Genomic DNA, 9238 nt, shown 5'->3' on the forward strand with positions numbered 1-9238 from the left:
AATACCCTGTTTTCAAACACTCAAACATACACACACACACACACACACACACACACACACACACAGTTGTAAACTGTTGTTCTAAGCCAATTCAGCATATTTTTAAAATTTTGAATTGAAGGTCTCTGTCACAATCCCATGTCTTTTCATAATGTATAATGAACTTTGTTAAAAATACAGTTGAGCTTTTTAGAGTATGTGTGTAGGGGCTGGGAATTACATGTGAAGTTTTGTTGGGGTAGGGGGGTGCAGCTTAGTACAAAGGCCTGGTTTTATTTCCCAGTAGAGAGAGAAAAACAAAACAAAACAAAAACTACATTCTCAGCCTTCTTCAAGATCGGCTGACCATATAACATACGATATAATTTTGGCCAATTAAATACAGGCAGATACTGCTGGAGTGGGTTACTAGATCTGGCTGCTAGGTGTCCTTTCCCCTTCTCCCTATTTGTGTCCACATTATGACATGAGTGGCCAGAGCTGCTTGTCTCTGTGCATCTGATTCATTTCTGTATTCATTATTCAATATACAGTACTACATTTCCTAAAGGCTGCGGTACTGATTGGCACTCTGATATTCATACTACTAAAAAGAAATTAACAACACAACTTTCAAAACAGGACAATAAGAGACTACCAATTAAAATACTACTTAGCCACACTACTGAATTTGACAGAACGAAATGCAATTTTGCTTAGTATTCCTTTTCTGTCTTCTCACAAGAGCTCAGCACGAACTGGAACCTCTAAGTTACTGCCTACATGATAAATGTTTCAAATAGAGCCAAAAAGGGTGGGTTTATTGAGTGAATTACCTAAATGTCTGTGCTTCAATTCCTTTATCTGCAAAATAGTAGTAGTAATTACTTAATTACATGAGTTAACATATATAAAGTTACTAGGACACTGCCTTGTACAAGGTAAGCACTCAATGTTGGGGGGGATCAGTTTACCAATTTCTCATGACAAATTAAGGCTTTCTCCTCCAATATAAATAATACATAATATGCACACAGTAGAAGTGAAAATACCACAACATAAATAATAAATCCAGTTTTAAAATTTAAAAGGGGGAATTTTAATTTTGAGTAAGGAAAACTCAAAATTAACAATAGTACCCTATAAAGTCATTCATTCATTTATTCATCCCAGAAATGCTGAACAGCCACAATGTGCAAGGCACTTATGTACCTAGGCACTGGGGATGGCTTAACAGTAAGAGACTACAATCAACAAAATTTCACAGGAAATCCCCCCTCACACCAAAAAGCTCAATTATATTTTTAATAAAGTTCAATATACATACAAAAGACATGAGACTGTGACAGAGATCTTCATTTAATTCAGAATCAAGAAATATGGTGTACTGGCATGGAGCAACAGTTTACATCCTTTTAGTTAAAAAACACTTTGAAGGCTGGGGAACCACCTGCCTTGCAAGAACAAGGTCCTGAGTTCCATTCTCCCCACCAAAAAAAAAGGAAACAAAAGCTTTGAAATGTTTTTAAAGCTTCTTTTTTATGTTGTCTTTTAAAATTATTTGCAAATTTGCAATATATGATTTAAGCCTTCAAAAATATCTACAAAGTAAACATGCAGCACCAAATATTTCACGAAGTAGCTGTGTTTACCAATACTGTACTAACCATCCTTGGAGATAATCAGTTGGGCACTGATGCACTGTTTATTCAGACTCAACAATTACACACTTCTTCCTGTCACCAAGGTCTTCTGTTAATTAAAAAAATAAGTTGGGGGCTGGGGATTTAGCTCAGTGGTGCCACCTCCTGCCTTGCAAGTGCAAGGTCCTTAGTTCAATCCCTGGTACCACCACAAAGAAAAAAAGAAAAAAAAGTTTGATTTCTCCTTCCAGCCTCATGAACACATTATGTCAAGCTCAAAAGTCAATCTTTTCACCCCACCATCTGCCACCATCTCTGTCAGTTTCAGACAATACAACTCTCACAGATGGTCTTATAATGCAAGCCCTTTCCTTTCTAATCACAATTTAGTAGCTTGGGCCACAGTGCCTTTCAAAACAGTATCCTAATCAAAATACAGAGAAGAATGCAAAAATAATTACAGATAAATTAGAATTGAGCAGTAATGTCATCTGAATCAAGGTTTGTAGACCGCCTAATACTGACAATAAAAGAAGTTACTACAAATTAAAGGTCAGTAAAGGCAGTATGATTAAAAGGCAGACGTTACTTATGTTGAATATGTGCTTATATTTCAAAGTTTATAAAATATATAAAATGAAGGCTGGAGAGGAGGCTTAGTGTCAGAGACTTGTTGAGCATGCAGAAAACTCTGGGTTTGAACCCCAGTACAATAAAACAAACAAACAAGAAAGCAAGCAACAAATATCAGCTATAATGAGTGTAGCTCAGTGGCAGAACACATGCTTAACATGTGCAAGGCCTGTTTGGATCCTTAGCACCAAACAATAACCACAGTAAAACTCCCTCAAAATAAAAAGTAAATAAATATCAGCTAGGCAAGGCGGCATACACCATGCCTTTAACCCCAGGTACTTGGGAGGCTGAGGCAGGAGAACTGTGAATTCCAGGCCAGCCTGAAAAACATGATGATACTCCCATCTTAAAGTAAAAAAAGTAAATAATGGCTGGGGATGTAGTTCAGTGGTGGAGTACTTCCCTAGCCTATGTTGACGCCTTAGATTCAGACCCCAGTAACTTAAAAAGTAGAAAAAGAAAAAGAAACCCACAAATATCAGCCATAATCCTACCTCTCAGAGGCAACCATAATAATTTTATGGTCTAAACCTACAAAGTGGGAAAAAAATTTTATCAGCTGTTCCTCAGACAAAGGACTATTATCTAGAATATATGAAGAACTTTAAAAAATCAGGGGCCAGAGATTTGGCTCAGTAGTTCTGCCGCCTGCCTCACAGGTGCAAAAGTGCCGAGGTCGATCCCCTAAAAAAAAAAAAAAAAAAAAAAAAAAAAAAGTCAGACCTTCCTGTCCAATTTAAAGACCCAGTTCAAAAATGGGCATCTGGGGGCTGGGGATTTAGCTCAGTGGTTCTGCTGCCTGCTTTGCAAGCACAAGGTCCCAAGTTTGATCTCCAGTACCAAAAAGTGGGGGTGGCATCTGAAATGAACAGACATCTCTCAGGCAAAAAAGTAAAAGTAGCAAATAAACATATGAAAAAATGTTCCACATCACTGGTCATTCGAGAGATGCAGATGAAAACAACTCTGATTTTCCACCTCACCCCACAAAGAATGGCTGCTATCAAGAAATCAACCAGGGCAACCCATTTTCCGGTCCCCCTTCTGTCTCAGATAGAAGCTATCTTTCTCTCAATAAATTTTTCCTACTCTTCAAAAGAAAAAAGAAATCAATGAATAACAAATGTTGGCAGGGCTGTGGGGAGAAAGGAACCCTTCTTCTTTGTTGGTGGGAGCACAGACTGGTGCAATCACTGTGGGTATCAATATGGGGATACCTCAAAAAACTAGGACTAGAGGTCCCATTTGACCCAGCTATCCCTCTACTGTATATCCTCCCAAAAGAATTAAAAGAATCACACCACAGCTATACATACACTTCCATGTTTAGAGGCACAGTTTTGTATTGTAATAGCTAAAGCTTGGAAACAGCCCAAGTACCCATCAACTGGAGACTGGATAAAGAAAATGTGGTCTTTTTATAAAATGGAATACTACTCAGCCATAAAAATGAGAAATAAGAGACATAGCAAAATGGATACACATTGAGAATATTCTCTCTCTTTTTTTTTTTTTGTTTGTTTGGTACCAGGGATCAAACTGAGGACCTTGCAAGCTTGCAAGGCAGGTGGTGGCACCATTGAGCTAATGCCAGCCCAAGGTTATTATACTCTTAAGTGACATAAATAGGACAAACATGTAAATACCAAATAGTTTTGCTGATATCAGAAACTGAAAGTATAAATACGGATTAAAATGAATAATTGATAATGTGAAATAGGAACAAAAGGTACTAAGGGGTAGGGGAAAGGAAAGAAGGGAAAGAAAAAAATATGAGATAAGAAATAAATGGAAACAAAGCTTTTGCAAATAGGGAGGGGTTGAAGGGAGGGCAGGGGTATGCGGAAAAAATAAGAACCAAGATACATCATGTAAAGGTACAAGTTCCCAATGATGAATGTAAATGTACTGTACACCTACAATGTACCAATAAAAGAATTTAAGAGGAAAAAAATAATTTTATGGTCTAACTTCCTTCAGTATTCTCTTTTTGATATGTGGTATTATTTAGAAGACATTTTCATATAAAGTGACAATAACTATCATAAGTGATTAGCATATTTAGGCACTCTCTTAAATACCTCATACAACTCTATTAGATTTATATTTTTATTTTACAGTTGACAAGACAGTTTTAGCGAGCTAAAGTAATTTGTCCAGTTAATCGACTATATAAATAAATGGCAGTGCTACAGAATATGAAACCAGGATCTCAAGGAGCACAAGTGATCTTAAATAGTATCATACTTCACCAAGTATGTCTGACATGAGATAGAATAAGTACATCTTCAAAATATTACATGATGAAATGTAATTATTATTATAATAAATCCAGCAAAAAGAGTAACTTAAATGCTCTCAAATATTCATATAGGACAAATCATATAACATTGAGTTGAGTTTTTTTCTTTTTTAATTTCAATACTTGTTTTATTTTTTGAGCAATATATTTTCTCATTTTTTATAACTACATAGTATTACACTGGTGAACATTAAGATTATAACTGGTGACACTAATCACTTTGGGGGTTGGCTACTGAGGACAGAACTCAAGGCCTTTGCATTCAGTTATATCCCTAGCCCCTCTCTGCCTTGTTTTTTGTTTTCTGTTTTTTGTTTTTTTTAAGACAGTCTCCCTATGTAGTTCAGCCTAGCCTTGAACTTACTATGTAGCCGAGGCTGCCCTTGAACTTGCAGAGATTTCTCTTGCCTTAGCCTCCTGAGTGCTAAAATTACGGCATGCATTACTAAGCCCACTTTATTTGCCTTTTTTGAGTCAACATCTCACTAAGTTGCCTAGGCTGGGCTAGAATTTGAGATCCCCCATCTCAGTCTCCCACAGTGCTGGGATAACAGATACCAGTCACCTTGCCAGGCTCAGTAAACACATTTTAATGACTGAAATACTTAACATGGTCTCGCATACCTCTTTGCCTACCTCTCCATCTCTAAATTGAGCCACTTTCCAATGACCTTCTCTGGGCTGGGGATTTAGCTCAGTGACGCCACACCTGCTGTGCAAGTGCAAGGTCCTGAGTTTGAACCCAGATACCAAGAAGAAGGAAAAAAGGCAAGAAAGAAATTGAGAGAGAGAGAGAGAAGAAAAGAAATTCCAATAATTTATTAGTTCCTCAAAACATGTTCTACCTGCCTCAGGGCCTCTGCACATTTCCGCCTGGAACTTTTACCTGATAAATTCCCGATCCTTCCGAGCCCTTCTCAAATGTCACTTCTTCAAGTAAAACCCATCCCTCTTCCACTTCCCAGACTAGGTCAAGGATCTCTACTCAATGCTCTATTTTCTCCTTTCACAGAGCATACAGGGTTGGCATTATGTATTTACTTACGTGACTACCAAACTGTGGTCTGTCTTTGCCTACTAAAGTATAAACTCCAGAGGGCAAGGAATCCTGTCCCTTTTGTTCAATGTTATACATCCAGTGCCTGGTATATGGTGAAGAGTTCAAGAAAAATTTGTTAAATGAACAAGATGCCAGTATTTTATTTATTTTCATCCCTTTCTAATGTGTGATAATCTCATCTAACATGACTTGAGGGCAGAAAATGACAAAGCACAAACCTTTAACAGATTCACACATCTGAAATTATCAGTAAGCTACACAGTAGAATTTTGAGTGTCATTTTCTTATTAGGAACAAAAAGTTTTGTGGAAAAATACTTATTATAGTACATTTAATTTCACTGATTTTGATGTGAAAGTGTAGTAAGCAAGAGCAAATTTTTAAAACTACTTTTTCTTTACTGTAAGCTACTCACCTAGAGAACCACTGACATTTTATAGTTTGGTTTGTTTGTTTGTTGGTTTTGTGTGATGCTGGGAATCAAACTCAGGGCCTTGAGCATGCAAGGAATGCTTCATTCCGCATTCTACATTTCACACTTTAAAAAGGAAAAAGATTAAACTGTTTTATTTTTATTGCTAATTTTTTTAAATTGAGAGGGAAAATCTAGATTTACATAAGCTTTTATCTAGGCTAGATAAAAATTTAGTTAATAAGAAATCAGCCACACATTTGTGCAATGAAATAATGAATATCATCTTAGCACTAGTTGGTGATTTATTTGTTAAATAAATACTGCCAGCTGTATGTCAAACACTTAGTAAAGACACTGAGCATTAAAGATAATGCGAAAAACAGTGAGTCCCAGACTTCATGGAACCTACATTTTAACTATGAAAGCACGCAGTGAATAACACGTTTCACAACTACTTAATGACAATTAATATACAAATGCTATAATGAAGACACAAAAGATGGACAGAACATGTAAAATAAAAGACTTAAATCTGGTGGTTTTATGGAAACTCCTCCAAGGCCCTGAAGTTGAGCTGAACTTATCAACAAAACTAAACTAAACGAGACACACAAAGGAAACCTAAGCTGAATGAAACACTGGCGAAGAGAGGATACATTCTAGCGCAAGGGGACAGCACCAGGGAAAGATCAGCAGCAGGACAGCACACGGAAGTGCAGGGAATAAAGGGCAAGGGCAGGCTGCAAAGAGATGGGACTGGAAGCCAGGTCACACAGGACGAAAATCAGTGAGGGGAGCCTCTGAAAGATTTCAACAGAGAGCAGCAGCATCTGGACCAGAAATGCTAAACTGTGTTCTCCAAAGAACAAGTAGAAATTACTGCATTCTAACTCTTTAACAACCAGCAACATCAGACATATTTTGTAATTCTCGAGCAACCGAAACGCTTATTCATTTCTTGACTGTGCGCGATAGATATATATTTGCTATCCATAATCCATTTATCTAGCCACCAAACCACCTGTGCTCCCTGGAATAAATTTCTAAGCCCAGCAATAAGGAGAAAAACATCTCCAGTAAACAAAGTAGCTTTCAACAAATCCAAGCACTTGTAACTCCAGTCTTAAGTCCTTCTTTCATTTTACTGATTTTATTTAACATAAAATTACCAGTAAATTTGCTTATCTTCATTTTCAAGCTAGAAACCAGTCCCACTGAGCAGAAAGGATGTGCAAAAGGGAGCAAAGAGGATAAACACGGTTGGAGATGAGTACACAGAAAATAAGTGTCGGCTGGCCGCTTAATATTAAAGGCCAAGTGGACACAGGGTTGTACTGTAAGTTCTCTCTCTAAAGGAGAATTCCTCTCTATTTCCTGGCAAAACTGGGTTACTAACACGTTCCTATATGTGCCCCACAATAAAACCTAAAGGATATTTTTTATTTCAAACACGTGTTACTTGAACAGATTGTTAATATTAGTTGTTCTTGAATATTAAAAACAAATGTCTGAGATATTAATTTGTCTCTATCCAAAGAAGCAACTGCAGATGAGATCAGCCAAATTTAGAACAAAATCATATTTCAAAATGCTGGCAAGAACCTAACAAAAGGTTCTTTTATCAAGCAGTATAAGCCAAAGTTTAAACCATTAGTTCATTTATGCACAATGACTACATGGATTAGATCACCTGTTGCACATATACTGCTTAGCAAAGTCTCATTTCCAACTCCACATAGTTTTAGATTAGTAACACAAATGTTGAGACTTATCTTTTCTGATCTATCAAACACAACAGGCTAGATGAGTTTTTAAATACAATTTTGTGTTAATATGTGTATAGAACTATGCTAACATAAAATGCTCAACTTGCCTAATCATAAAGTCCAAGACAAGAATGGGACAACCAAAAAGTAGCAATGTAGGGCAGGGACTGTACCTCAGAGGTACAGAGCTTGTGTAACAAGTGTTAAGGTCCTGTGTTTGACCCCTAGCACCACAAAAAGGAAAAAAAAAAGCAATCTATGAAGAAAATAGCACTGTATCTAATTCTTATTGGAATACCTTTGTACTTATACAAATACCTAGTTATATTCAAATAAAAGTGAAACAATTTTATAATCCTATCACGTTATTTATTAAGCAATTTCCCAAACTAATCACACCGATCAGTTATTGCCATTTTACAGTAGGAAAATTGAGTCAGGAGTTTAAATAACTGGCCCAATGTCACGAAGAACCAAAATTTACATAAAGTTTAAATACATGAGATGGTACCACATATATGTTCCAAGACGTCATTAAAAGATAAGTTCTAAGAAGTTTTCATTTAAAAGTAATCTAACATTTTAAAGACATATTAAAGGATGTTTGTATTATTGATAAATGTTTAAGAATATAAAGTAAGCACTCAATGGCTTTTAATGCGCTGAAGAAACTGCTGAAAGGGGGAACAGTACAAGAATACTTGCTTTACTTGCATTGCTTTTGGCCCACTTAGTTTTTTCACCTACTATATACTAAAACAAAACAGTCACAACTCCCTAAAGAATTCTAGAGAACAAGATGGAGGTCTGACATTAGGACTACTCAAAGGTTAACAGCAAAAGTTGTCATCAATTTTCTCAAATTTTAAGTAGGGTACAGATTTTTTTACCTTTCTTTTTTACCTTCCTTCTTAGAAACAACTTTGGGGAAGGGAGGCGAAGGGAGAATGATATACACAGTCACTGCAAAATAATCCACATATACAGTAGAGCACAAAGAAGAAAAAAAATCACTGTTAATCTTATCACTGAAAGAGAAAAACAATCCTATCTGCACACACAATTCTAGTTACATTTATATGCACAGATGTATACTTATATGTAAATGTAATATGTAGAAATGAAAAGCACATACTAAAGTCATACATTATGTTACTGCCAATGTGACTCAAGATGTCCTATAGAAGAAGCCTCCTTAATACAAATTTTCATTTTAATGGCAAAAACTGCATTTTTTCAATGAAAAAAATTATGTATGCTCATGATTTTTTTGTTTGTTTGTTTGTTTTTGTTTTCTGAGACAGGGTCTCACTAGTTGAGACTGACCTGAACTCACTATGTAGCCCAGGCTGGTCTCGAACTCACAGCAATCATCCTGCCTCAGCCTCCTAAGCGCTGGGATTACAGGCGTGCGCCACCACGCCTGGCTTTTTTATT

The sequence above is a fragment of the Fukomys damarensis genome, unplaced genomic scaffold (genome assembly GCF_012274545.1).
Source record: "Fukomys damarensis isolate Sample0158 unplaced genomic scaffold, DMR_v1.0_HiC HiC_scaffold_37, whole genome shotgun sequence".
In the NCBI taxonomy this organism is placed as follows: domain Eukaryota; kingdom Metazoa; phylum Chordata; class Mammalia; order Rodentia; family Bathyergidae; genus Fukomys; species Fukomys damarensis.